Raw genomic sequence first — 26,690 nt, forward strand, 5'->3', positions numbered from 1 at the left:
CTGTGCAATGCATGGGGAGAGACAGGAGCTGGAGAACAAGATTACAGAAGCTGCCAGATGTAGTAGGGAACTGCCTAAACTAGTAGTAGAAGACATTAAGGGAAGACCCAAGTTCCCCTCCCACTGGCCAGGCATCTCCATTTGACCCACACTCAGCAAAAATCTTGCTTTTGGAGTTTAGTGCTTGGGTCAGGTTAGGTCCTCTCAGAAACTTGGAAAATCTTCCCTTGACCAACTCTGTGCCTCGCTGAGCATTTACTAGGCCAGTTATCAGGGATATGTGAAACCAAGTCTCAGGTTTCTCCTTCACTCGTCTTGCTTACATCAATTCTAATCTTAGTTTATATGTATTTTGAGATGGGACTTTCAAACATTTCTCTTGCATGAGATACTTCCATTTAAGGTGGAGGTGGGTATCCACCTCTCCCACGTAAAGACACCACCCATCAGGTCATGCTTGATGCAATATACAGGTTTCCCCTGCCCTATTTTACCCTTCTGTAGAAATACACTATTGATCTTGAAACTGATGGTTTATATGCTGTCAGGCAAGCAAGAGAGTGATCACAGGTCTTTCATGTCTTTGTTGAGAATGGCAGTCAGTGGTATACTGGGTAAGGAGCCTCACTCCCATCCATGCTCTGCAGTTGGTTTAAGTGCCTCACTTGGAGTTAAGCAAGATACAATTAGTTCAGATAAAAAAATATTAGTTCCCCACTATTATGGCAGCACACAATCACTGCTCTTTTTGGACCCTCTTTTTGGCTGGTTCAGGTGTCAGGTCTCTGCATATCACACCAGTAGGTATTTCACTCTCTCTACAACTAAGGAGAAGCTAGGACCTGTACAGTCCTCAAGTTACCAAAAGTTAAGCACAGCTTCCTTTGCAATAACTAGCCTGCAAGATGCTTATCCACCTTTGGGGTTCAAATATACATTTTGACTCGTGACCATGGAATTGTTAATTAGTCACCTAAATCTCTCTAGGTTTACCCTTCCACTATTAGCATTTTTTACTATTTTCATTAAGCTCATGGGAAAAGAGGGAGAAAAAGATGTTACATGGCAGCAAGCTGATGGGAAATGGGTATCCGCCTCACTACACAAATATTAGCCCACCAACACATAATTTCCATGAGGGATCCAACCTCAAGCTCCCTCCAGCTAGCTTCAGGAGGTTACTATCAGTACCCAGGTCCTGAAAGGAGATGCTGCAGTAATTGTCAGAATTGAATTTTCTTCCTCTCTCCATTTCTGAAAGGTTATTTTACTTCACAAAGTCTCACCTCCTAGACCCGTGGAGTTATTTGGGTGTCCATAAGACTTAACGTGGGCTTGTAACTATGTTTTATTATTCACAGACATGTTTTGACTCCATTTAAGCCCAGCCACAGAGGTAGCAGGTTCCACAGGACACTTCAGATGTGAGAAAGAGCATTTTTAAGCTTATTGTACAATTTATTCTACTTTAAGTCTTAAGATAACTATTATTTGATGCTTCTATCTATAGCAATTTTACCTGTATCCCGACTTGCTAGATCTTCCTGGACAAAATAAATAAATAAATAAATAAATAAATAAAAATCAGGTTCTAGGGCATTCAGCTCCAAACAAAATGATCTTGCCCTAAAACACCCTGTGGGACTCTTGGGTGCTGACCCTCAGGTAGCTGCTACCGCTGTCATCTTCCTCAGAGAGGCTCAGTGATGTCTCCTCCTTTGGCGCACTGCACTCTATTCTTGTTCTGCTATTACTATAGAAGGGAGGGTGCTGGAACCCCCTCTCCATCCCACTGGAAAGCCCCTGCAAGGAAAACTGTTTGCAATTGCTACTCACCAATAGAAATGGCTCTACAGGCATTTGTTTTTCTTTCATTGAAAACTTCTGTGGAAAAAAAACCCACTTATCTTAGTGCCTATGAGTCATGGACCAGTTTTCATTAACTGAGAGTTTTGATGGAAAATTTTCAACCAGCTTGAATCATACCTACCAGCAGGTCCGTAAGGATCTCCCCGAGAGTTTGTGCCAGACCATTATTTTAATACCAGGAAACTCACTGAAATGCTAACTAAAAATAGAATAATAAAATGTTCAAATGCCATAAGGACTAAGCAGAAAGGCTTTTGCAAAAAAATCACAGCTTAGTAATCTATCTAAAATTCCATCAGCATATTAATAAAATCAGGGCTGAAGCAGAACTAGGTGATGTCATTTGATTGGAGGTCCAAAAACCATTTGACAAAAACCTTTGTGATTTTACAATTAAAATAACAGGCAATTAAAATAACAACAGAAATTTGAAGAGCAGGAGTAAGAGATTGAATGCTTTTGTGCAACAGAAGAAAAACAGTAAATGTAGATAAAAATGTATCACAGGGACTGATATGCTCCTGGAAAAATAAATGGCATCCAAGTAGTGCTTTTACACCCTACAGGGTTCATTTCCTAGGCCATAAAGTTCTAGAGATACAGATGCAGATACAGGGATACAGAGGCAGCCTGATGACCCTGTAGCCACTGCACTTTGCTCTATTTCTGACCTGATCCCTCTGTAGCATTCCCCTTGTACCACACTGCAGGTGTTGAGAGAGAAAGGAAAGGCACAGTGGCCTTTAAAGGAAAGGATTAAGATGGAAAATGGAAAATTTACCTTCCTCTGAAACCTGGCATAAAAGAACCAGGTGTTTAAGAGTTTGTGTGTCTTTAGCAACGTTCCCACAAGATATCAGGCCTTGTAGTGACAGGTTATCACTATTGATTAGTAAATAGTGTTAAGTCCCATGTAAATAGTTAATGACTGACAGCTCTGAAATAGATGTGGACCTTTTAAGGAAATAGCCTTTGTTTTTTAATTAAATATGGGCTAGTTGAACAATTGAACTTCAGTTAAATTTTCTCCCCTGCTTCACTTCTATTTCTTTGTGTTTTGTTAAGCAAGTATATCACAATGGCTGGTGTGTGCAAGGAAAGGGCGAATATCAATGTGGTGGGTTGACCTTGGCTGGACACCAGGTGCCCACCAAGCCGCTCTGTCACTCCCCTCCTCAGCTGGATGGGGGGGAGAAAATAAGATGGAAAAAAACTTGTGGGTCAAGGTAAAGGCAGTTTAGTAAAGCAAAAGCAAAGGTCACATGCGGAAGCAAAGGAAAACAAAAGATTTATTCTCTACTTCCCATCAGCAGACGATGCCTGGCCACTTCCCAGGAAGCAGGGCTTCAGTATGCGTAGCAGTTGCTCCAGAAGACAAACGTAAATAACAAATGCTCCCCCTTCCTCCTAGCTCTTATTGCTGAGCAGATGTGATATGGTATGGAATATCCCTTTGGTCAGTGTGGGTCAGCTGTCCTGGCTGTGTCCCCTCCCAAGATCTTGCCCACCCCCAGCCTACTGCTGAGGGGGGATGCTGGAGACACAGCCTTGGTGTGTGCCAGCTCTGCTCAGCAGTAGCCAAAACCCTGGTGTGTTACCAACACCTTGCTGGCTACCGGTACACAGCACAGCACTGTGAGGGCTGCTCATAATGCATCTCAGCCACACTCAAAACAGTCAAATTAAAACTGAGAGTGGTCCAGAGTCCAGGCTCATCTGGTCAAGAGACAAAGGGAGAAAGGGGTAGCTGGAAAACAATAAGAGAAATGCTGGATTATCTCAGAAAAGCCTTCTAAAGATAGCAGCTCCACGTCTCTAGGAACAGATTTGTCTCTCCAGCTTAGTCACAACAACACTACAAGTTTCACTGCTAAACATCATCAGGTAAAAGCTCTGAAAATGTTCTTTAGACATGAATTGAGCAACATATTCTTGTGAGATGATGGAGACTTGGGCTTGTCATTTTATCAGGAGAAGCTGAACATTAAATTTGTCTGATGTCACAGCATCTCTGCAGACGAAGCGGGGCCAGAGCCCATGCACTTCCTCCCCTCACAGAAGTGACCTCAGTAGGTTACAAGATGCAACCAGTGTTAGGGTCTGAGATCTTGAGGACATCAGATGACTGCAGTGACTTGGATGGGGCCTGGCATGGTCCATGTCATAGTGCTTCTGTAGTTTCTACATGCAAACAAATGTGATGGGACTTTTGGATGTAGCGACTGGATGTGAAGGTAGCCATCCCAACTGATTTTTCTGCAATATATCTCTATTTTTCCATAAAAATTATTGCAAGTGGAATGGTGTTGGCATGAAAGTTATCCAATGGTTATCAACACTCAGACTCAAATATGCATACTTATACATGCAAAAAATGTGCATATATCATCACTTAGACCAGACGTGTCAGCCCTGTATTTACATAGCTGCAGACATTCAGTCAGGAGCAGAAACAATGCTGTGTGATTTAGGTGACCATCCACAAGCACCACGAACAAATAAGGAACAGTTACAGCTCAAAATCATTCATGGAATGAGTAGATCCTAACCAGCTAATAGGTGCAAATGTTTGCTTTCGTGGATAGTGAACTTTTCTAGGTAATTCGCATATTAGTGAAAGACAGAATGTCTAGTCTAGGTGAGATAAATCTCATATAGCTACAGCAACAGCAGCAGCAGTGTAACAGCAATTCAGGTCAACTGAGAATCAGATCCAAGTCTGTAAAAAAAAAGGAGTCTGAAAATAGAAAAAAAAGAACTAAATTAAATGGATGGATTGTCTACTGCTAATTGTTTGCTCAGCTCTGTTTAGGAACAAAACGCTAAAGAATAAAAACAAATTACCAACAGTCAGTTCTTGGTTGCCCAAGGTAACAAACATTCTGCTCAGCTTGTTACTTAAGCATATAAGGCAAAGTTAAATACAGACTAAATTAATTCAAATTGAAAGATTTTAGTAATACCACACAAGGAGCCTGGCAATGAAATTCTCAAAGATGATGTGTTAGAAATTAGGGTTCATCTATGGGGAAAAAGGAAAAAAAGAGATGGCCCACTTTGCCCTTTGTGTGCCAGTTGGGGTCTTTAAGAAGACTTACAGAAACATGGAGGTGAGGTAAAATAAAGCATCAAACACAGGGCATTGACAACTTCTCACACTCTCTTCTGTCATCAGGGGATTAATTTCTGGCATTTCATTGACCAGTCATGAGATGTCTGGGGCAGAGGGGGGCTTCATCGTGCCCGTTTGGTGTGCTGCCCTGTGCTTTTATACCATACTCACCTCCAGGATGTTCAAGTGCTAGATTTGTAGCATCTTTCTCTTTTAAGATTGAGCTTGTGGAATATCTGGATAAGTGGAAAGAGTTCAAAAGCAGAGCTGCTTTGAGCTCTCTATGAATCCAGCAATGAACTCCCTCTTCCTCCCACAAAATGATTTAATCTCCTGTCTAGATGTTGTCATCTCCTGTCACTGAAGTATCCACTGACTGGTTCAATTTTACATGACAATAGTTCTTTTCCTAAGGAATTACATTGCTCCTACATTGGTACATCAAAAAGGATGTGTTTTTACATCAGTAGCTATCTTCAATCTACCATCCTGCCTCTACATATAATCCTAGCAGAAACAAGATCCTATTGGTTTTATCTTACTGCAACTAGACAAGATAAGCCTTCAGCTGATGATTTAAGACTGGTCTTCATTAATTATGTGATGATAGCTGTCTCAGTTTTTTGTCTTTTCTCATTATGGAGGAAATATGGCAGAAAACTGGGTTTCAATGGTAGAGAATCAAGCCCCAAAGCAGATCCTTTTTGAAGGCTCTGCTTGTACAGCACATACTTTAAAAATTCCCAACATCAGCCAGAACTACTGGTGCTATGGTGACATAAATAGAGAGAGCTGCCTGGAATTTTTTACATTATTGGCATATCAGACGTACAATTATTTTGGTTATAAAAAGAAATTAACAAGATTTTGGTTTCCAAAAACTTCAAATAGAAACATTCTTCACTGCACAGGAAAAGATGAGGGACTTGGGACAAGAAAAAAGCCATGAACATTTTCAAGAGGCATTTGGATATTTTCCATTAAAGTCTTTCTTTACTTCCAATTGAATTGTCTTTGAAATAACATCAAGGGAATATGTTTTCATCTATCTTGTATACAGAATAATCATATACTAAAGAACTGACTATTTGAATAGGGCAGATGCATGGTCTGATCAGATGTTTGGGGTTTTTTTCATATTTCTTTGAAAGAATTCTGCAAGTGACAAAATCTTGTAACATGTGGATACAGTTCTAAAAGATGGTTCTTACTAACCAGGAGGTTCATTGGTACTTCTCTGCAGTTGCAGACAGGTCAGAGGAGTGTGAAAGCCAAGCAAATATAGTGAATGCAAACGCACAAAAGTGTGAATGCAAACTGGGCTCTTGGCCAGGGCCAAATCACAGCTCCTTGCAAGAGCAGGCAAAACTGAACTCTGCTGCCCTAGGGAAGAGATGGTAAGCAGGAGAATGCACCATTCCCTCTGTAGGAAGAGGATCATAGAGGGGCCAGCAAAGGTGGATGTAGAGTAGAAGAGTCCTGGAGAGTTAGGATCTTGCTTGTGCTGCAAACAGGAATGGTACAGCTGGGGATCAATCACAGGGAGGACCACCTTGATCCTTATCTGCTGCTCCACATCTTTGGTCCCCAACTCTCAGCCTTCTTTTCCAGGGCTCTACCATAGTAAGTGGAAAGCTTTTTGTACCTACCTCTCCTGTGCCAAAAGATGACAATACCTTTGGGATTTAGAAATATTTGGGGAAAGCATGGCAAAACATTTTAATATTCCCCTCACTGCCTGCTGCAGTAGCATGCAGTATTACTACAGCAACTTGACAAAAAATAAATGTCATACAGTTTTCTTTAATGTTCAGTTAGATTATCTTAAAGAAGTGTGAAGAGCTAAAACAATTTTAGGATGCATCAAATACCTTTATCTCCAAAAGCTCAACAAATGCAACACCGAAAGCTTCCCACTTGACTTATTTGCTAGACAATGTCATCATCGTGCATTTGTTGCAGCCGAACTCCACCATTCAGCTGGGGATTTTAGCTTTACCTTGCTGAGAACAAAGTTAAACAGGAGGTTGTTGATGGAATTATGAGTTTAAGACATGAAGATTAATTTAACCCAGGTCTTCAGCCTTGCTAGCTCATTTGTGCACTCATGATCTCCAGCACACATGGTGCAATGCTCAGAGACACCACGGCCGAGGCTTGCAGATTGAAAGGGTTCAGCTCATTAAGAATTCTCATTTCTTGTCTGAGCTCCTTCAAGAATATGTTATTTCACTTTAATGAATTCATTGCACATGATGCTGTGGTGTTTTTTATGAATATGGATTTATCTTCTGATTACTGTAGCAGCTAGAGAAAGGAAGACAGGGAAGACAGAGACTTTTAAAGGTGCCACCATGCAGTTCTACACCTTCTGCAAAGGTCAGTCCTTGCTTTTCTCTCAGCTATTTCACAACAGTTTGTTTACTCACGGTTGATGCTCTTTTCAATGCAAGCATTCTCCTGCTCAAATATTTTTCAAGATATGGTATATTAATGATCACATTATGAAGGAGGCATAAGGACAACAGGAGGATCATTGACTTCTACATGAGACACTAAAAGAAGGAATGAAAGAAGGTGGGAGCAAATATGTAACATGGGCCACATTCAGGCCTTCAGCTATGGATGCCCAGTGTAAGCACCATGATATCTTCTCTCTATTGACCATGTGAGGATGTGCAGGTTTTTGCTGGGATAGAGTTAATTTTCTTCATAGTAGCTAGTATGGGGCTATGTTTTGGATTTGTGCTGAAAACAGTATTGATAATCTTAAAGGTCTTTCCCAAACTAAATGATTCTATAACACAGGGATGTTTTCGTTACTGCTGAGCAGTGCTCACACAGAGCCAAGGCCTTTTCTGCTTCTCACACCACGCCACCAGCGAGTAGGCTGGGGGTGCACAAGGAGCTGTGAGGCGACACAGCCTCTGGCAGTTCTGCATCTAAAATAGTCTGAATGGCTCGTTGGACTCAAGACTTCACTGCCATACCAGCTGTGGTGGCTCAGCCAGGCTCTCAGAGGACTTGAGCATGGTTCTTGATTTTTCTGAGTAGCAAGAGAAACAATACAAAAGTACATGTGATGCTGGCACTCAGAGACAGGTATGATATCCCCTGCTTTTGTATTTGGGCACAAACACTATTAGGAAGCTCTCAGTGTGTCCAGAAGCTGTCTCTGGCTTGAAGCCTCGGTGAGATCTTGAGGAAGAGCTGGCCACCTGCTACTTCCCACTATTCCTTTTGCATCTAAGCAAAAGGCTGAACACTTTAGCTTCTTAACAAATAAATACACAACCAACTAAAGATTGGACTATTGAATAAATTGATGGTATTTAACTAAACCATAAGCCTCCTTTTTCTCAGAGCACCAGCTTTATGGATCCTCCTTATATTTGCACTAGACAAATACTTAAAATATCGCAGCAATTATTTCATGTTGGCACAATAATAGCTTGACTAGAATGAATCTTCTTATACATGAGAGTACAGAAAATGATTGTCTTTTACTAAGAAAAGTTGAACCCTTAAGAGGGCTCGTGTTCTTCTTCTAATGACTCACTTTAGGAGAGGTAGATAGGCAGGAAGGATGATTCATCGCGGGACACCTACTGTACACTATTCTGGAATATATTTTTCTTCATCTCTCTCCCACTCTACCTATCAGAAAGGGATAAATGAGACCATAAGGGTTTGGGGATTCAAAAAGAAGGGGAAACTGGCTAAAAGTCAATGCTGGCAGTGGGGTGTCTTTACAATTGAGTAAAAAAGTGGTGACGACAGCACAGTAATGTATTGGCCTCACAGGTCAGATTGGCCTTTAGCAGATATAACCAATAAATCTGTAAGCCTCAGGATGCAATATTGAGTCAAAAGTTCAGCCACCTTCTCAGGCTTTGCCTCCAAGCTTTTGTCTTTGCAGACTGCAACTTCTATTCCTAGCTGTTTCCCCGAAGAGCCCAGAGGTGAAATATAAGGGAAAACAAGAGCAACAGATAAAAGCAACACAATTCAGTCACAGGCTCGATGTAGCAAAAGGAAAATTACACTGTCACGGTGTCATGCTTTTCTGAAACCTACCTTTGAAAGGAGGTCAAGAAAATCAACTCAATAATATACTTCAATGTCACAGAAAATTTGTTGAAGGTTCAGCCATGCATTAATTTTTCATTCCAGCAAGTTGTGTTCCAGTCCAAAAGGTCACACAGGAAAATGAATTTTAGGGTGTCGTGCACATGCCCAGGCCACAGACACTCAACTCATTTTCAGCAATAGCTAGAAAAGGAAAAAAATCATCTTGTAAAGGCCCAGGGCATTAGTAAAGATGAGTGGTGAAGCCTGAGCAGGGATTATGCAGCAGTTGGCTTGAACGTGCACTTAGAAACATTAAGCGGTGATTTAACAGGACTGATAACCCTACACAGCAAGTGAGACTGAATAATCTCTACACTGGCAATTGCAAGTGCTGAACATGGCAAAATAGGATTCATGGGCTGGAACTTGAGTAGAAAGCTGCATTAACAGGGCATTTGTAGAAAAGTCATGGGATCGTTTATGACCACATTTAGTGAAAATTTAGTTCTGTAACTCATCAGAAATGCACAGGCTGCAACAAAACATTCCACCATATTAAAGCACAATGCCTGTGCTGGAAGATTTGCCACTGAAAAAAACATTGCTACATCCTACAACACTCTGGGTTCGCTTCTGTCCTCTGAACTCAGTCCCATCACAGATACGTATCCTATGGCAACTAACCTGCAGTGACAGATAGAGGTTAAAAGAAATAGAAGGCAAGGGAGAATATTATATATAAAATATAAATGTAACTGTCTGCTGAAAGTTTACGTGTCCTCAGTTAGCTGTAGCAATTTAAGTCAGCCAGTCTGGATCCCTGACTATTGTAGGTGTCTTTAAATCAGCAGGAGTTTGTAGGAACAAATTTTCTTAGAAACGTGATCGCTATTCCATTGCTTCACTTGGAGGCCTTACTGTCCAGTGATGTAATAATAATTCCAACAATGTAATGGCCCGGTGTCATTTGGGTAAAAAAAACCATCTGGAATTTAAATCTTCTTTAGATGGGTAACTAATCAATTTGGAGTTCTTAAAGAACCGAGTGCTTGAAGAATGGAACTGGCTGACAAATACAAGCCTTAGCTGAAAATTTTTCACACAAACAACTTAGCTGTTATTGAACTACTTCAGAAGTCAGAACTCTGTAGCTTGCTTTACTGAAAATGTTCTTCCAGCTCTGGTGGTGCCAAATCCCCGACCTCAACCTGGAGTATTCCTGTATTAAGGATAATAAGGGCACATTTTCATGCTTATGTATCTGCAATACTCTTGGGTAATTTTTCAAAGGAACATGAGTTTGGTTAACACAGAAACTCTGCTTTCACCTGCTCAGCGGTGGCTTCAATGAGGACATAAACGTCTGCAAGAAACATATCTATAGCTTCTGAACTATGACAGATTTACCAGGCAACTCCAGTTGTTCATCCTAGGACCTTTCGCAACCAAACATGTGCTTGTCAGGGTATTGGTACATCCTACACAAGACAAATTTCCCTTTTGTTACTTGTCCATGGGCAGTGTCTACACAAGGTCTGTCCCAGCACCAATTTCCAAGTTTGGTATCTATGACTGGGACACTCATAAAGGGCAATACTTTAAGAAAGGCTGCCATAACTCAGGCTTTTAAGCTGGATTCAGGCTCTAAATTCACACTGACAGCTTCTATACCGATGAATCAAGAAACACAGGCAGACACTGGAAATCAGTAGTCTGTATTCTCAAAGTGTTAGAAGAGCCCTGGCATGGTTGCAGCCTGTGCAAACTCTATAGCAGCACCAAAACGCTTCCCAAGCACAGAGCAGTTGTTAGCACAGGCCGGAGGCTGCTCCCAGTAGGCTCTCTGGATGTGGCCTTCCTGTTTTGGAGGCTGAATTTTGACAGTGTGTGTGCACCAGTCGATCTCAGTGCCTTGAGTACAGTTTAATACACATTTAATTTCCTAGTGGAAATCTATCATAGATACTTCTGAAAATATCATCCTGCATCTAACTGTCAAGAGTGGAAGTCCAGAGCATCACTGAGATATTCAGTGCTTGTCAGAGACCACCAGAACAACCACGAGCACTGGGCTCTGGTTTAGCCACATGGGATCCTGAAAGGTTTAGCACAACTCTACCAGTTGAGCCAGGGCTTTCTAACCTCAGTCTTACCAAGAGTCTCAGGTTGCCAAAGGCTCAGAGCCTCGGACCAGTGCTGGACCTGCAGATGCCCCAATCTCAATGAATGCTTTTGTCCATCTCTGACTGCCCAGGAACGGGAGGCTCCTCCTTTTTGCTCATAACTCCATGCAGGAGCTGGGCATCTGCCAGTCCAGCAGCACACCTGAGAGCCAAGGCAGGCAGTGACGGGAGCGCTGGAGCAGGCACAGCACGCTGCCTGTCACCAGCAAAGGAAACCCGAACACATTAACCTCAGTGACAGCTCTGGCTCTCGGCAGCACAGAAACGAGACTCACTGACCGATTGCCCCCTCAGCGGACCGAGGCCCGACGAGCAAAGCAACACAGGCTTTCCAGCAACCCTCGCCAAGCTGCAGGGCACCTTGCAAGGAAAGATATGGCAGAGCACAAAGCATGACTGTGTTGACAGCTGCCCGGGGCTCTTTTTCAGGTTCTCCACTCTAGGGACTGGCTTGTGTTAGCAGGATGATTGAGAAGGTTGAACAATCCTGCCCTGCACCAGACCAGGCGTTTGTGTCCTCCTTGTCCGCCATGCAACCTGTCCTGTGCCGAGGAGCTGCTGTGCTTCATCTCCATCTGCCCAGCGGCAGGCTTCCCGCTGTTGGGGAATGATGCCATCACGCAGTGTTGACCGTCTGCATTGCCCATGGGTGGATTCAATGGATTTGGGCCATAAACACATGTGGGTTTTGGGCTCCATACACCGAGAAGACTGCAAATAAAAAGAATAAAGCTGCCTTGAATGGAGAAGGTTGTAAAAGTGGTTGTGTTGTCCTGCTCTCCACTGAAAGACAAAAGTGAGATGCCAACAATTTGCGATCAGTTGTGGGAGTAGGTATGGTCACAAAATTTTGTATTTCTGACATTTCTGTAAGTGTCATTCTGCTAAGGTGTATACTCTGCCAATGAGTCAGGCTCTTTCCTTCTGATATCTGAAGTGTTAATTATTAATCCTTAAAATGCAATTGCTGGAACTCTGCTCCCAGAGAAGACAGAGGTTTGGCTCACAGTGACACCCTCCAACAATATAAATCCTTACATTAATTCTTTTCTTTAACAACAATCACATTTGATGAAAGATGCAAGCGTGGCTGCACGAGTGTGTGTGTACATGCGCATATAATTTGTGGGATTTGATTAACTACGGGTCCACGGGCTATGTGTAAACCTCTCATTCTATCAGAATAAACAGTCATTTTTGAGGGCTGGCTCCACGCTATCTTTGTTTGTTCTGTACCTGCCATAGGATAACAGGCTCTTAACACTGATCGGAGCTACTGGTCTCCCCTGTAAAAAGTAACTCATGCAGTGCAAGGTATTTAGTATTGCCATGAACTCCCAACCTAACTTCCTTGTGCTCTGTCTACAGTCTCCTGTTAAGACTAGGTCCCCTTTTTTACAGGAAGAGCCCCCTAATTCTGTTCCACAAAAGCAGATTTTCTTCAGCATTATTTTGTTCTCACTTAACACTGGCTTTCTTGCTAGAAACGGTATTCATGCACAACCAAAAGATGCTTGCGATGACACCGGGCAGACTTCTGAAAGAAGGCAGCTCTCAAGTGAAATAGAGTATTTTTGGGTTCTTGCGTTAGAATAGCAAAGCAAAATATGCACAGAAGTTCGCACCACTAGTGTCCCTCATGTCTCTCAGGTCTCCAGCAGGATTGCAGTCATCTCATCAGCACGTAGCTGAGTTCATATCACTCTGTCTGTTTGCCTTGGCTGCCCATCATTAAAAGACCATATCTGACCACAGGTCTTCCATCATTTCTCCAAGATAACTCTGTTTGGCTGTTGACAGCTCTTGATATTTCATCCATGCCCACTGGGAATAACATCTAGCTCTTATTTCCCTGTCCCAGAAATGAGATTAATCTTCCTGTCCTAAAAGATCACAGCACTGTGATCAGTAAGGAAATGTTCATAAAAATAATTTTGCCATAACCTCCACAGTTGTATTTTAAGTTTTGGCTAAACTTGTCTTATTGGACATCCCCTCCCCAGGATAGCAATGAAGCCCATTTCAGGCTGTCAGCTCAGATTTACCACAGTGATAAAGGTGACGTCCTCAGGCAAGCTGATGGTCCCACACAAGGCAGTATTTTCATACACTGCCTGTTCTCTGAAGAATCTCAAACTGCTTCACAGCAAGAAATAATGGGGATATGACTCTCTTTGGAAGGGAAGGCAGAGCAACATACAGAAAGTTCCTGGCCAAGGTCAAAGGAACTGATTCCGGATGTTGACCTACACATGGCTACAGATTAAATAGGGAAGGTGGGAGCATTTTCTTCTACCACTCCCTTCCTGAGTTCCACAGCACACAAAAATAAACTGAGGTGGGTGTGGGGTTAATTCAACTTGCCATCAGCCGCAGTCATTCAGGAGCTGCTGAACATCCCATCCAAGTGTCCTTGTGATGACCTCCAGGGCACAAGCACTGGACCTGCTCCAGTTGTCCCAGTTTAATCTGCTGCCACACATGAGCCAACACTGCCATTTTGCTGTGCTGTGCCTGATGCAATAGCTTGGACATAAAAGACACACTGCAAACAATGTTCCTATATGGAGAGGTGGGTATGCACCACTACATGTTCTGAGCCAGTATCAGCATAAGGATGCTGGAAAGCAGTAGAGTCAGGATTGTGTGTTACAGAAAGGAACAGTGAAGGGTGATGATGGTAAGAATTTCTGGAAATATGAAGATCTGAGATTTTAGTGAGTTCTTCTTGTAAAAAAACCAAAACCCAGTTTTATTTGCAAATGGAAAACTGTCATCCAAATTTAAAAAAAAAAATCTCACTGGGATGAAACTTGTGGTTGAATTCTTGATGTCACTGAGGTTTAATACCTAGGTGAAACAGTAGTTGTCAATCATCTTAACCCTTACTACAAAGGGACAGGATAATCTTAGGAAGTATTTTAAGCAAACCCTTGATCTATTGGTATCTCTGAAGCTACTGGCACGCTTTGATCTATGGCCTTGATCTGCAAAGACAGTTGGGACTTACTCTGTTCAATAAAGAAATACCCCAACCAGTTTAGCTTCTCCCCTGCCCAGCTAGCCTTGCAAATGCTTATCCTTCAGTGTAGGATCTGATTTTTTTTGAAACCTTTCTCCAAGCTTGTGTCTTGGGTCTCCATCTCCATCCATTCTCGTTTTCAGAAGAGATTTCTGCCCTTTGGGGCTGACATCCCTTTGACTCTTGACAACAGGCCATACAGGCAGTCTGAAAACAGCAGTGCTGTGGGGAGGTATCGGCAAGCCCTGAACAAACTTGCTGTGGTACTGACAGCTGCCCAAACCCAGCCATGTGGAGCTGATGAGGGCTGCTCTGTCTTGCTCCTTCACCGCACATCACCGTGTATCCCCCGGGCCAAGTCCTCAGCTGATACAACTGGCAATACTTCACTGACCCCAGCAGATGTGCTGCCCTTCACTCACCACAGGCTGTCCCTGCGAGCAGCCTTGCCCTTCTCTTGCTGCTGTATTTAAACAACTTGTCGATCCATCCCCAGCTCCTCCTGCTCGGGAGAGCCTTGCCATTCCACTGAGGAGGGGGTACGGGATGTCCCCCATGAAGCGCCACTGATGCAAAACCCAGCCGGCACTGGGCTGGTCCCCAGGCATTGCCATGCTCTGAACAAGAGATATCTGGTAGTCCCTGGAGAGCCGGGCACCACGTCCTGCTGTGCACTATCCGCAGTTCAAACAAGTTGAGAGGCTCAGTTAGTCCAGCATGGTACCCGATGAGGTCAGTGCTGGATGTAACAGCAGGGAGAGAGAGAGGAGAGAGAATAGGAGACAGTGAGAGGAACATGCATTTCTGTAGGTCAGCTCTCCACAAAGACGTCAGGGGCTCACCATAAGAGATATAAAAATGAATGTCAGATGGCCCTTTCTTGGTTAATCAGGCTTGACTTTGCTGCAGTGATGTCTCCTTCAAATAGCACTTTTTCCATTCTGAACCAAGAAAAAAGCTGCCGAGTATCTGACTTCTGAACAAGCAATACTGAAAGCAATTCAGTCTTATTTCTGTCGACATGCTTCCCCCATTATTTTAGCACAGCTGTGTAATCCCTGAGTAATTAAAACGGCTCCTCAAAGCTGCCACTCTCTTCTGCCTTTTGATCCATGTCAGTGCCGATCTGTTCAGCTCTGTAGGAATATTAAGAGTGCCTGATATAGCTAAGTCTCCTCAGCTTTTATCCAAATGGTGTCTTCAGCGTCAGCATCAGCTGAAGAGAAGGACAAATTCTGCTTTTATTGTAATCTCAGATTAACTGTTGCTTTAAATTCAGTTTTAGTCTATTTACACCAGTCTGATAGGTATCAGCATTACACAGCAGCAAAGTACTTCAAGAGGACGTTTTTAAAGAAGAAGTTTTTAAAGGGAGCAAAGGTAGTAGATTAAGAAAACCATTAATAAATGGAGTCAATATGAAATTGCCAGTCACTCAAAGCAGCTGAGACCTTTGGAACTTTAAAAAAACCCACAAAATTTTTAATATGAAAAAACTGAGTAAAGAAGTGCAGCAAGTGAGGAAATGAAGAACCCTGCATGAAAGCCACAGAAGATCATCAAAGGTCAAATAAGAAATTTTTGGACCATTTGCATTTTGTGGGGTATTTATTGCTCTGCAGATAGACAGGCTGCACTAATAGCCAGCTGCTGCGACAATAGCGGGGCCGAGGGAGATCTTGAAGAGGGCAGCTTTGGGGAGACACGAGTCAGGACCATGTGGAAGAGAGAAAAGTAAACACAAACACAGATGCTTAATTAGGAGGAAACACCCAAAAAGCATTAGGGCAGCAAAAAAAGGAGAAACAGAAGCCATGGGGATGGATGGGCAATGTGACAGGACTTTGTGGAGCCAAATGGCAGCAATAAAAGCTCCCTCTGCAACTCCCTGCTACTTGGGCTAAGCCCTCAGGAGGTACTGGTGCCACCCTCTTCCTATACAGCCATGTTAGAGACCCCTCTATACAGAGCATCGTGTTTGCTGCTTGGCAGTTTGGTCCTGGTACAGGAGAGAAACCAGAGAAAAACATCAGCAATGGACTGAGGAATGCCTGCAGAGCAGTGAACATAAAAACAAGATACTGGACTGACAAGCCATGCTAGAAAAATGGCAAAATGGAAGTATATGTAGGATATGTACGTGCAGGACAGGAAGAGAATTATTTAGAGTAATGTTGAGGTAATGACATGAGTTTTTATTTTCTTTTTAAAGAAAACTTTCAAAGTTACAGGCCATGTTCCTGGCAGGATGATCTGCTGTGCTGAACAAGGCAGCCAAGAGAAGGGCATCTTGCTAGTGGCACCCAGAATAAAGCTCGATGCGGTACCTCAGTTAGGAGGACAGTTGCTCCAGCCTGAGCAACTCAGAGGTGTCTCAAAAAGGGCAACCAGTCCTCCCAAATTAGAGATCGCTCCTCCACCTTCCCCCAGTTTTATCCACTTGCTCTTGATGGAGGTGAGGAGGATTAGGCCAGTGGTATGTCACTTCAGTATCTCTGTCATGAGAAGGGGTGATGTGGCCATACCATGGCTGCACTGTTCTGCAGGAAAGGCATCCCAAGAGGCTCCTGGCCACATCTTGCATCTTGCATCTTGCACTGACCCTACCTCCTTGCAGGCATCCCCAGAGAGCCTCATCACTTCAGCAAACATGCCTGGACTTATAAGTGACACTGGGGCACTCTAAAACAAGTCTGCATGAGCAGGGGAGGTGGGCCAGGGGAATTTCCTACCTTTTTCTCACACAACATCCCATGATTTCCCATCATGCTGGTTTTACACATTGTAGGGTGTGGAGTCAGCTCTTGTTGAACTTGTTGTGGCCATCCTGAAGTGAAAAGACAGGGCAGTGGTGTTAGCACACAGACTTGCAGCAGCAATGTCTGATGACTAGGCTCTATTCACAAAGCCTCGAGCCTGTCTTGGTAGATTTATTTCAGATGTCTGAGATCCATCTCTCTCTTGCATTATTAACTGCAGCATCCACAACCGCATTAAGCCTCATCTTCAGCTCCTTTGGGTAGCTTATTCTCAATCCCTGTTCCTTGGAAATGAGTCCCTGGCCTGTTAACCCTCTCATTGCTTGTGAGATACAGCAGCTACCCCAGAGGCAGTGGCACTTCCTTTAGGCACATGTGGTTTCCTGCCCCAGAAAAGCATGGGATGTGCACCTGTGTGTCCCTGATATCCAGGATATGTTCCAAAGAGTGAGCAAGTAGTGACCGCTCCTCTAAGACACAGAGGCTTGAGCTTTCCTGCTGGCTTTCCTCATGTACATCCACCACTGGGTACCGTGGCCACCCAACTGACCAGCTAAGGGATGCAGGATCAGTCCATCTGCATGCTCAGGAGAGCTCCTGTGCACAGCAATGACTCTGGAGAGTAGAGACACTCACGCCATACTCCTAATAAGAGGCTTTGTGTCAGTGCTGGGTTGCTCCTGCATTACTCCCAGGTGCCCTAGCTAAAAGGATGACATCAAACCAGGGATGTTTTTCTTCAGGACCTTCTGCCAGAGTGGTTTAAATATGACAAAGGTCATATATATGAAAATATACCTCCTTTGGGGGAAAAAAAAAAAGGGCATACAACTATTTACATAAAATTTAAATAGGACAAAACAACCAAGATCTTTTCCCATCACACAAACCACTGCTCTCCTCACCATGGACAGGCTGCCCTGTTCATAAGATACACACTGAAGTGGGTAGGGGGAACAGCACGGTGGGTGGCATGTCTGCATGTGGAAGGGGAAGGACACCAAGGGATCCTGTGGGGCCAGTGAATGCCTGCTGCTGTCCAGACATCCTGTAGGAGGGACAACATGGCTGCGAACTCTGGCAGAAGCACCATTTGATGCCCTTGACCACAGCACAAGCTGCGGTGTGTCCTTGGATTCACACTGGCTCAGAGAAGGATGATGTGCACTAAGCACCAGTCAACCAGCGCTCAGATTGGGTTGTGTGTCTAGCCTCATCCGTACCAGAGGGAATGAGACAGAAAAACACAATTAGCACAAGCTCTAAGCATGGTTGCTTTCAGCTCTGGCGGCCCCTGATTCAGTTGCTGGCATCCACCCAGGCAGCAGCTGTCACCTACCTTTCCCTCCAGTGAGTTAGGAGAGGTTTGTATGAGGAATCAGGAGTAGTGATTTTCCTTGACAGACAAGGTCTGGAAAACCAAGGGCATTGTACCAGGTAGGGAGGGGTGCTCTGTGCCCAGGTCTTGCTTTCTAGGGCACACATCTGCATTCAGTTTGCTTTCCAGACCTCCATCAGGTATACTCCCTTTCCAAGCCCTTAGCATCTTCCTTACACACCGCCCCCCCCCCCCTTCTTTCTTACCCTTGATCTTCCAGGGCTTATCCTTCTGAAGGAAAGGCCAGGGAAGCTGCACACATACTGTCTTCTCTCTTGAGGTAAATGTTTAATAGCTTTCCTATCAGGGAAAACACTTTCCTCTGTCTTGCCTCCTATTTTTCTGGCATTGCATTATCCCTTGCTAAATATATTATGACTCACTGTTAACTTGAGACTACTGGCTGCCTCACACTCCTCCCTGCCCAGGAACTCCTTACATAAATCATTGGGATTGCTGAACAAAAAGAACCAAAACCAAACAAAAACTCAAACATGTGCAGATTTATTGCTGCTTTTGTTTCCCCAATGTGCAGACAAATTAATATTATGGAGATTAGATCCCTTTGCTCAGCTCTCTTGAGCACAGTGCAATATGACAAGAAAATCCCTGTTCTGAAAAAAAGGACTGGATAAACTCTGCTATTGTACAATCATAAGATCCTTAAGAAAGAGGATTATTAAAGTAGAACACAATGTGAAATATAATCAATACCAACCACAATCTAAGATGACACTGAGTTGCAGAGGGATAGCATCTCTTCTGTATATGATGGGTAAGCCAGTGAAGGTCTGCTGCAAACCTCTTGAGTGTAGAACAGTTATGGGGGTTTTCCTGGACTCTGAGCTTTTCACAATGTACATTTCACTAGGAGGGAGAGAGAAAGCTGAAGAAGACTGTAAAGGCCATATCGTTAGCTACGTCTTCTCATATCAACTCAATGCAGAGTCTCTGTTAGGTTGACAGGGTTTTATTGCTACTTGGAATCAGTGAGACTTACAAAAAATACTTGCAACCAGCATCCTCCATAAAAATCATGGTCATAAAGAGCATCTGAACTACTCCACAGACCACCAGTAGGGAGGTCAAAATACTTGGATGTTTCTCTGACTTGTGTGCAAGGGTAAAGCAGGAGAGAAGACTTACAAGCTGTTTTTCAGGAATCTAGACCCTCCCTATGGACCTGGAGACCCAGCCCATGCACGTGGCCAGCTGAGCGGGCTTACCCGTGTGTTTGGGCACCCAGACAGGAATTGCCTCCATTGCTTACCTAAAATACCACTGATGTGAACACAAGGCAGAATCTCTGAAGCTTTTGTCCTGGTTCTGCTGGTGTAAATCCTGCTCCCATTAAGCGTTATCACCAAGACCAGCTAGCTGGTGAGATACCACCCAGGAACCAAGGGAACCAAGTTCAACCCCATTGCATTTAACTAAATGGCAAGTCCATCCACCCACACCAAAGTGGAGTTTTGCTGGAGGTAAAACTCAAGCTGTGCCTCCCTCCTCCGCCCCCCCCGTCTCATGCAGTTTAACATGACAGTTCAGCGTATGGAAGTTATTATGGGATGCCTATGCATCATGGTCTCTGGTCTGGACCACTGCTATTCTTCTCCTACACATACACAACACACCCATGCACACGCAGAAAAGCTGCCGAGCGCTTATATAATCCAATGTGTCAACAAAGTAAGGTCCCTGCCAACTCTCCCACGTCTGGGGACTTTAAGTGGTTTCAGCTTGTCCCAGACACAGCATTTCCAACATGTGAAAAGTTTCCCTTCAGGTCTACCCAAAACTAGCCTATCCAAACCCATACTGATTCTTACTTTGTAAGTGAGAAAACAACAACAGTAGTTGTTGTTAAACAAGTACTTGAGATAGTACAGGCTGGCAGCACTGCTTTCTGCCTGACCCTCATCCTCCCCTCGCTGTGCAGCGCATCCAAGAAGCTGTGTCTGTGTCTAAGTAATTGCGTGGCATCCATCTGTTGAGTATCTAAGCACTTCTTTTGAGAGACCAAGGATTACATGAGGCAGCTAGAGCAGATAGGCCACCACCGTTAGCATCTCTGAGTGACATCGCTTTGGTTCAACACTCTCATGAAAGTCAAGGGCAGGGGGTATCTGTCATTTTTGATGCAAAAAGTTGTGGCCAGGTGATGACAAAAATCTGTATATAAGTTAGTTCTGTTTTGTCTTCCCAGCTCTAGGAGAAGCAAAAGTAGCAGTGGAGTCCCTTGGGACTTCTGATGTCTTTTGTTCGGTATGTCCTTAAGTCTAACGCTGGTGAGCGCCATACGCCAGCACCGGCAGACTGAGCTGCAAGTGCCAGAGTGTTTATCAGGCCACAGAGCAGACAAGCGGATTTGCCATGAGGTCCTGCCAAAGGAGGAGGATGTGAGTATACACCAGGAGACCTCCTTCTTAAGAGACAAGTGTCTTTGAATGTTCAGTTGTGGAATATCCTGAAATTTAATTGTTTAGTGATGGAAAGTGATGCAAAGTTACCTTTGTATTAAGCTATTTTTTAAAATTGTTTTAAATGCACCATGGCCAACTGTATTTTAGCCCACAGATTTAGTAAAGATTAACTTCAATGGGATTGTTTATTTTGCTTTGCTGAACTGTGACTTTATGAAATTCTAGACTGAAGAGCTCAAAGCCAGTAGGCATCCAGGAAATGAAGTTCCACTTTCTAAATAAAATGACCAGCATTCAGATCTCTTTCACACTGGGATGAGCCCGAGACTTTTTGCTTTTTTTCTTTTAATAAGTACATCTCTGCAAGACACATAGAAAGACGGACAACCTCTGACCCCTCAGTAGCCACCCAGTTCAGGTGATCAGCCTAAGGCATGCAAGATCTAGATTCAAATCACCAAGGTAAAGGCGGCAAAGAAATTTGGGTCCACGGAGATCCCTAACCACTGGACTACACCTTATCTTAAGCAGAAATCCAGCTCTAGAGTCTACAAGTTTACATCAAGGTTTGCACAGTTCTGTGAAATAGCTGTATTTTGACCAGATGGAAAAATTCCCATTGAACCCCTGGGCTTCTTTAAAAAAAATGAAAATAAAAATCTATTTTGAGCAGAGCCCCAGCCATCATGCTCCTCCATGTACTAGTCTTAGGTGCTTGGAAAGGTGCAAGCTCTTGTGGTGATGATGAAGCCCATTCCACCTCCTTACGTGCTGTCCCCTGGTCTGTGATTAACCCTTTGCCACCTGCAGAGTGTCCCCGACCCGCCCCGTCCTGGGTCTGTGCCGCCTTAGGAGCCTAAGGCAGGTGAATGACTTAAATCAAGCAGAGACCTCAGACAGGTTGACAGTAAAACTATGACTCCTGACTGACTTTAACATTGAAAAAAAGACCGTGTGCTAGCAAGATAATGAAGCTATTAATGAAGTGAAACACCGTGCCAAGGCAGAAACCCCATATGTGGGTATGATTCATACATTTGAAAGGTCTAGAGTGTAGAATTTCAGTAGGATAAGCACAGCTTCCGTATTCAGACTAAAGGGACTAGCGTTGCTTCCCAAAATGTAAGAAAAAAATTCACGTTTTTGTTAAGTGATTTTGCAGCCCACTGAACACATGCTCCAGAGTTCCTGCACAGAGGCAAAAATACATCCCGTGTATACAGCGTCGTTATGAACCCCCCTCTCCCTCCCTCCGCACCCTGCACTTTACAGTTTGCTACAGAGCTAATGGTTTCAAAAATCGTTCTACAAAGATAAATCTCAGTGCGTGCAGTCTTACCACAGGCTTGTGCGGCCAATTACCATTCAAGAATGTACTAAATTATTTCACGGGAAAGAATGAATGCTCCTCTTTCATGTTTACATTTCAATATGTGAATATTTATTTTCCCGTGTCAATAATTACTCTAATGTTTCAGAACACTCCATTTAAAACTGGCTTTCATTCACAGAGAGAGCCATTTTTGAATGAAAATGAGGCAATCAATGTTTCTAAAGGAACTTATTTTTCAAGTGAAAATAAGCACAATTTCACAGTTTCTCCTAAAAATACAGGCTAATTTTTAAGAAGCTTAAAGGAAATATCAATGCTATTGTAAGCATGCAATATAATTTTCTAAGCTTTTATTTTACACAATATTTTCAAGACTAATTATTGATCTGGATATCTCAAAATACTTAACTTGAATCTAACAAGAAGGAGATTTAAATTCAGGCTGTTGCCAGTGTCTTTACCAATGCAGCATCTTTATCATTCTCCTTTCACTTTATCTGAGCTATGCTGGCATTGTAAGGCCTAGCAGGGATGATAAAACTCCTAACATTTTATGCTTGAAATCTTCAAAAACAACCTTGCTGACTGCAGAAAAGGAAGATTTACTTCTGTTAGAAATATGCTGTAGCATGCATGGGCTAACCTTCACAGCCCAGCTCTCTTTTTAAATCTGATGTGACATGCAGACGGAGTCAGACAGTCACTTGCAGATGAAATGGATACAGATTTGTCCCTCTGTATGACTTGGCGACTGATGTGAGCATTCAGAGACTATTGAAATGAGGTGCTGGTCAACAATCCTGGACTATCAAGAGCAATGACTTCCCCGCCTGTAACCCTTGAGTGGTGAATCACCATGGGCACAGGTGGAAGGAGCACATCAGCATTTCTGGTTTATCATGCCACAGGACAGCCTGCAACACATTGTGCTTCCCCGCGCACCCTCATCTGGCATCATTGCTCGAGATGATAGCTGATGGCAGAGAAACTTTCCGTGAGTCAAATGGCAATAAGCAACCAAAACATAGCTTGTGACAGCAGATCCCGTTAGGACTGTGGCCTTACTCACATACACGCATGCTCATTCACAGGGTTAGTGTGGCAATGTCATGGGAGGCAAATGTGGAGAAGACAGAACATAAGGGTAAAGATCTAATGATACCTTCAGGAATAATACTCTACCTGCTTTGCTGCTCTCATTTGAAACTCAGTCAACAGAGCAGAGCAAGAGAATAAGGTGGTGCTCCACTACAGGGCTTCCTCGTTAGAGGAAGGGAAAGCAGCAGAAGACCAGCAAGACATCTTGAGAATAGCTTGTGTTGTGATTGCAGTTCGGTAGCCAGCCAGGAATCTGGTCTTATGCTGAAAGCTGCTATGTATTTAACAAAAATACAAAAGAAACTCCACGGTGAGAGTGGGATTTGGCTTAACCACTCCTTACTGGATGATCCCAAGTGTTTTAGTGTGCTGCGGTACTTGGACATGAGCACTGAGCTGACTAAATATTTTGTGCTTTCTTGTCACCTTATTATAAAGCTTGCACCTAAGGAGGACTTAAAGTTGTTTTAATCAATATTTTTGTACTTCCCTCCTACCCATTTGTCAAAATTTAAAGGAAGGCTCCCTCACTTGGGAAGGTGCAGTGAGATATGTTATTCATCACATATAAAAGACAGCTTGTAACGCAAGATGATTCCAGAGGTACTGCTGGAAATGCTGGAGTCCCTGTAATAATGTACGTCCCTACAGCATTGCACACGGCAGGCTTCTGCAAACTAGATTAGCTTTGAATGGCAGCAAAAATTAAAGCAAAAATAAATGGGAACCACATCTGTGCTCTCCTCTAGTCAGACAGTTTGCACATTTGTTCAGGGGTAATGCAACTATTTGTGCATTGGAATTGATTGCAATAATGCATCTGTGCCCTGACAGGTAATACTGAGGGGCTGGTAGAATGCTAATGTCTCAATTTTAAATTCTTACATAAATTCAATAGGACAATTACTTGAGGACACTTAGTTGAGAACATACTTAAGGGGACTAAGTCCACAACTGCTGTTAGTAGTAGCAAAACAGGAGAAAAGAATAAAAACATTGGAAAAAAGGAGAAAGAAAAGAGAAGCCACCAGCAGTGTTCTGCTCATGTCTGCTATTGCCATGGTGTCATGATCCTTGGACACCAGTTCTGGACGCTGCCAGTCCACTCCAGCAATTTAGATTTGACCTTGATCAGGGGAGGACTCAGAAAGGCACCTCCATCAAATCAGTCAGCATACGGGATGGGGTTCATGCTGACATCATGCTTATACTCTGACTTCATGCTAGCAACAAAAGGGCAGAGGATACCCAGTCCAGCACACATTCTCCTTGTGTGAACATCAGCTCATCAGCATTTCTTGAATAACTTTGAACCAGCACAGCGTGTTCACACTGGATCAACACTGCATCCCAGGGCGCAGCATTCTCAGTGCACGGCGAGGAGCCTTTCAGACAGACTTACTTACCATGGCATCTCTCCCAGCAATGCTATTAACACTGCATGGACAGGCTTAAATCACAATAAAATTGAAGGTGTGGACACAAATTACAGCAGTTGCTGACAGACAAATAAAAACATAATATGATCTGAAAGTCCACTCAGCAGAGGCACAGCCAGTGTTAAATACTCTTTGCACAAGAAGTTCCCATTTGTATTAAAAGATTTGGGTGAAATTCAGTTTTCCTGAAGTCAGCAGGAATCTTGACAAGGATGTCAGTGAGGCCTTAATTTCTCACTCTTGCTTTGGAAATCTTGTTTCCTTTGTTAACGCTGGCATTTTGGCTGCAGAAAAGAGTCACTTTGGCTCGAGGAAGCCAATTTCTTTTCCTTGCAGCTGCTGCTTAGCAAATGCGCATCAGCCATTTTCCTGATCACACAGTCCCATTATAAATGGAGAAAAATTGATGAGCAGGACAAGTAAAGCTGCTGCTCCCAGATTTCAGCTCCAGCTCAATGACAGCTAGTTCTTCTCCCCCCCACCCCACTCCTGCTCACAGACTTTATAAAGAAGAGAGGTATCGTGCTAGGGACACTGTATGTCACCAGCCCACCAAACACAGAGCATCTCTGCTCTTACGCTCTCTGCTTTTCTAATTAGATTTCTTTATTCACCATTCATGCAACAGGACTTAAGAATTAGACAAGGTAAGAAATACCAAGGGGATGGGTGAAATATTACACTTTTCTTTCCTCGGAGATCTATCATCATATATAGGTACCTAGCATATCATATCCGGGTATGACGTGCTAAAATACTCAAAAATGTGTGGTGTCATTTGATTTGGTTTCTTTTGACCAAATATTCACTGTCAGAAACATGGCTGAAACCCAGACTTCCTGGCTTCAGCTCCAAGCTACCCAAAGCAAATCAGCTTTCTGCATCCTATTAGCTTGCCAGAGCTTTGGTTTCCATATTGATTAAACAGCATTTACCCAGGAAACATACTCTAATTTCATTTGTGTACTTTGTGGTTTAAGCTCTGTTCAAGCAAATTCACTAGATCAGCTGGTTCTGCATAGCTGCTAGCTTGAAACCCATGCTCTGGCAGGAACGGCACTGGCACTCTCTGAGTGCAGACTTGCTTGCTGGTGATCCCTCAGCAAGATCAAAGGCATGGGACAACCTGTTCTTCCAATAACCAGTCATTAGTTGAGGGGAAACTGTTGTATTTCACAGTGATTTCATTATGTCTGACTTGCCTTTCATCCTCAAAGCCCGAGCTTGCACTTACGGCGTTGGCGCTGGAGGACGCTGAGGCTGTCTCCATTAGTAAACAGTGCAAACGCAGGAGGAGCAGATTCACATTCGGCGTGTTTTCTTCAGCCCAGCTTTATTCTGGTCCTGAGGACTGAACACCCATCAGGAACACACACTCCTGGTTCAGTCCATGTGAAAGGAGTAGAGTCTGTGCGATCCAACATGATCCCTTGATGGCAACCGAGTCCCTGGACGTGGGGACAGGCAGGAGATTCACTCAGAAGTGTACTTCCGAACGGCAGTAACATGCTCACCCAGATGCATTAATGATCCTTAGTCAATCCAAGCTTCAATTCCAGGATTTACATCCACTGTCTCCCTGACCTTTGTTAAATCACTGAGTCTCTTTGCCTCAGTTCCCCATCTGCAACACATTATTGGAGTGCTGCTTTGAGGATATATTCGTTAATGCTTCCAAGAGACACTTGGACATTGTGATGATGAAGGCTCAAAAGAAGATGTTTCAGCCTCACATTGATGCAAAGGTTAACACATAAATTTGCTCTGATACCTAGTTCTTTAGCCCTGCCAGTCTATCTGTGAATAATGGTAAAGAAGGAGCATCTTTTATATTTTTTCTGAATCCCAAAAAACATAGAGTGCTGGTTGAATCTCAGCCTTCTGAAGCATTTCTGAAAAGCTTGGAAGCATTTTGAAAAGCCCTGCACAGCTCCTGAGTTTCAGCCTTTGCATCAGGGCCTTTGATATTCTCCTGTTCTACTTACCACTTGTGATCGCTGTTA

General features: G+C 43.4%; 1 long non-coding RNA gene across 1 annotated transcript in view; it reads right to left on the reverse strand.

The window, feature by feature from the left end:
• LOC142601439 (uncharacterized) overlaps positions 1-26,690 on the reverse strand; it is a 121,634-nt gene that overhangs the window by 81,720 nt on the left and 13,224 nt on the right. The window contains exon 2 of the long non-coding RNA XR_012835002.1: positions 16,990-17,084. This is a non-coding gene — a long non-coding RNA (uncharacterized LOC142601439). The remainder of the gene's footprint in view (positions 1-16,989; positions 17,085-26,690) is intronic.

This window comes from Balearica regulorum, chromosome 3 (assembly GCF_011004875.1).
Source record: "Balearica regulorum gibbericeps isolate bBalReg1 chromosome 3, bBalReg1.pri, whole genome shotgun sequence".
NCBI lineage: Eukaryota > Metazoa > Chordata > Aves > Gruiformes > Gruidae > Balearica > Balearica regulorum.